This window comes from Manihot esculenta, chromosome 7 (genome assembly GCF_001659605.2).
Source record: "Manihot esculenta cultivar AM560-2 chromosome 7, M.esculenta_v8, whole genome shotgun sequence".
NCBI lineage: Eukaryota > Viridiplantae > Streptophyta > Magnoliopsida > Malpighiales > Euphorbiaceae > Manihot > Manihot esculenta.
In genome coordinates, this window is record NC_035167.2 from 9,157,695 (window position 1) to 9,161,863 (window position 4,169).

The 4,169-nt window shown below is 30.4% G+C and overlaps 1 long non-coding RNA gene across 1 annotated transcript; it reads left to right on the forward strand.

The window, feature by feature from the left end:
• Nucleotides 1-1,534: 1,534 nt before the first annotated feature.
• Nucleotides 1,535-3,509, forward strand: LOC122723941. The gene is made up of 4 exons (XR_006351139.1): nucleotides 1,535-2,175; nucleotides 2,995-3,170; nucleotides 3,268-3,351; nucleotides 3,456-3,509. It is a non-coding gene; the product is annotated as an uncharacterized LOC122723941 (long non-coding RNA).
• The last annotated feature ends 660 nt before the right edge of the window (nucleotides 3,510-4,169 follow it).

Sequence of the window (4,169 nt, forward strand, 5' to 3'; positions counted from 1 at the left end):
GTTCTAAGGTGTTTTGATCGTCATTCTGTGTGGATATCAGTAGAGACCGGACACTTAATCGATTTATAGTTTGCAACAACCCAATCAAGACGAATGATCTCGTATTTTTGCTGCAAAGAAAATAAAAGGTATTTATTTTCTCTTTAATATTATTACTTTATTCATTTAAATGTGATCCATGTTAGTGAAAAATTCTATTTTCTATTTCTTTCATTGTATTCAATCCGATTGAAAATCCAACTCTCTGCCCCTAGGCACAAGATACACATTTTGCCGCTCAATGAGAATCTTGGAACCTAAAGCAACCACTTCTACTATAGTTGATTGCTCTCAATGCCACAGAAATCAATTCTGTTGTCCATGTACTCCAAGCAATTGAATAAACCTTCGTCATCAAACACTTATCAATATATTGCGAAAAAAATTATTTATATAAAAAAGTAAATAAAAATAATCATAATGAGCAAGCATTAAAATATACTTCATTCGTCCTGTAATTTTTGTCTATATTTTTTTTATTATTTCAAAATTATTATCCCCTTTTTTTTAAACTATAGTAACATATAAATTAACTATTATAACTATATTTATTTATTTTTATTTTTATGAAATCTCTCAAAATATCTTTTAATATTTAATAAAATTTAATGTCCTTAAGATAGGTATTATTGGAAAGTTAATAAAAAAATTATATTTTTTAATATGTGTAAAAAAAAACAAAGTGGACAAAAATTATAGAACAAATGGAGTATCATTTCTTTATAACTAAATATATAATTTAGTCCCTAACATTGATATACAAAATGTCAATTGACACTCTTACCTTTTTATTATTCACTTTTATTACTCGACCCTATAAAAATATAATTATTTAACCCCTTTATGCCCATTTGAGTTGTATGTGTCTTGAATTTTTTAGAGTTAAATAATTATAATTTATAAAGTTTAATGGTGTAATAATTATATTTAATAATATTTATGTATTAAATAGTTATACTTTTATAAAAGTTAAGTATTAAAAGTTACAAAGTAAATATTATGATATTAACTAACTTTTTATGTAAAGTTTAGGTTCAAACCATGTAGTTAGCATTTATTTTCACCATTAAGCGAAACCTACGACGAGATAAACAAATTAAGGCAATAAAAATCATACATAGCCAAATCAACTGATGCTATAGAAATCACACATAGCCAAAGGAAAGTAGTCCAAAAGCCAAGAATATGAGATGTATGCTATTTTTGTCCCCTAATGAAAATTTTAGAAACATAGTCTTCCATTACTAATAACAAGATATGAGGAGAGCAATTTTCAGTTGGACCGAAAAAATCAAATCAAATTGAATTATTCGGTTCGATTATTTAATTTATTTGATTTGATTATTAATTTTAAAATTTTTCGATTTTCGATTTGATTTGGTTAAATAATCGAAAGCAAAGAGAAGAACCGACTCGACCGAATATATATATATATATATATATATATATATATATATATATATATATATATATATAACACTTAAAAAACCCTAGCTAGGGATGGCAGGCGGGCGGGTTTTCGCGGGTATCCGATCCGTCCAAACCCTATTAGGACGGATTTGGGTATTTACAAAACGGATTTGGGCGGATTCGGATTTGAAAAATTTTACCCGCCTCGGATTCGGGTAGGGTTCGGGGTTAGGTGATCGGATACCCGTTACCCGAACCCGATTAGCTATACTTCAAAACTAACCCTAAATTCCCTTATCCCTAATTCATTTTCTTATTTTACTCGACCTTCTCTTTGCGCCTCTCTCCCCCCTTCCCTTCCCATAATTTCCAATCGACACCTCTCCCCCACTTCACTGACGACTGCCGGCAGCCCAGTTGGCACCGGCGACATCTCCTTCTCTCTCTCCAGTCGGCGATATCTCCCACTTCCCAGTCAATGCCTCCCTCCCCCACTTCCGGTCAGCGATATCTCCTTCTCTCTCTCTAGTGTGGCGACATCTCCCACTTCCCAGTCGGAGACAACTCTTCCCTCTCCTCGGTTGGCATCGGCGACATCTCCTTCTCTCTCCACAGTCAGTGACATCTACTCGTTCCTCTCTCCCCCACTTCACTGACGACTGGAGACAACCCGTGCCTCTCCCCAATCGGCGTCAGTGACATCTTCTTTTACTGAAATCTCTTCGGGTATGTTAACTTCATTTTTTTATACTGCATAAACACATCAAAGATACATAAAAATAGTTTTTTAGAATTTATAGACTATTAATCTGATTATTTATATATTGTTAAAAAATCTAACTATTTCCTATTTGGTTACGGTTGATTGTTAGAATTTATGGACTATTAATCTGATTTATAGACTAAAAGTTGCTATTAAAGATTTTTTAGAATTTATAGACTATTAACCTGATTATTTAGATATTGTTAAAAAATCTAACTATTTGCTATTTGGTTACTGTTGATTGTTAGAATTTATGGACTATTAATCTGATTTATGGACTAAAAGTTGCTATTAAAGATTTTTAGAATTTATAGACTATTAATCTGATTATTTAGATATTGTTAAAAAATCTAACTATTTACTATTTGGTTACTGTTGATTGTTAGAATTGGACTATTAATTTGATTTATGGACTAAAAGTTACTATTAAAGATTTTTAAAATTTATAGACTATTAATCTGATTATTTAGATATTGTTAAAAAATCTAACTATATGCTATTTGGTTACTGTTGATTGTTAGAATTTATGGACTATTAATCTGATTTATGGACTAAAAGTTGCTATTAAAGAATTTTAGAATTTATGTACTATTAATCTGATGATCTGATTATTTGCTATTTGATCACTGTTAATCTGATTGTTAACTAAGTGAACTTTAGTGGTTATTTTAGTTTGTGGTTATGTATTGATTTGAATAAATTTATATGTTGATTAAGTTACTATATTTGTTCTTATGGTTATGTATTGTTTGCTAATACATGTTATTGTTCTTCATATTTAGGATATTTAAAATGTCAACGTTTAATAGTTTCGAAGATGTAGCGAGTTGTAAAGCTACTACTGTTTCTCAACCTTCTTCAACCACTCAGCCCGCTAATAGTTCCATCCATTCTCAATTGGAGCCATCTACACCAATCTATCCCTCTCATTCACTGCCAGCCGCTTCAGAAATTGAAGGTAATTACAACAATAAACTCTTATTTTTATTTTTATTTTATTTTATTTTAATGTAAAACTAATAAATGTTAATAATTTTTTCTATATTACTATGTAGCTGGTTGTTCAAATGAGAGTAAATCTTGTTTATGGGATGCTGAGGATGATGTGAATTAAATCATGCATTTCACAATTTTAATATGTAAGTTTGATTTTTATTTCTTTTTTATTTCATTATTTTTTATGATAATGTGTATTATTTTGCAACTGTGGTATTCTAATTTTTCTGTATTTGTTTTTTTGAAGCTTTTCAAGCACAATTTGATGTTGGAGATTGAAATGACCAATTAAATATATTTTATATTCAATCAATGTAGTTTAATGAACTTTTGGAACATTTCATTTGTTCAAAATGTTATGTTGGATAGATAATTGATTAATGGTTGTGTTATGATGAATTTGTAATATATTTATTTACTTTTAGTATATTTAAATTTCCTAATTCAAGCTTGTTATTTGGGTTATAATATGTGAATCTTTAATTTTTTATCATTGAATTGAATTATAAAAATAGGGAGCTTGTTATTTGGGTTATAATATGTAAATTTTTAATTTTTTATCATTGAATTGAATTATAAAAATCGGGTTGGGTCGGGTTCGGGTAGTGTGCGGGTATTGCTAAACGGATTTGGAACGGGTACGGGTAGTAAAATTAAAACACTAAACGGATTTGGGACGGGTTTGGAAATTTTATATATAATCGGGTTCGGATTTGGGTACTCCCAAATTCGCGGGTACCCTACCCGTTGCCATCCCTAACCCTAGCCCCTCTCCTTTTTTTTTATTTTAGTCATGACCCTTCCCGACTCCTCTCTCTCTCATGCTGCGACCGGGTCCCACAATGTTGTAATTTTCTTTTTATTTCAGTCAATCAACCTCACCTCAACTCCTCTCTCTCTCTCTCTCAAACGTCTCGGCCTCTTCTTTCTTCTTCTTCAGATCTTATTGATTTCTTTTTTT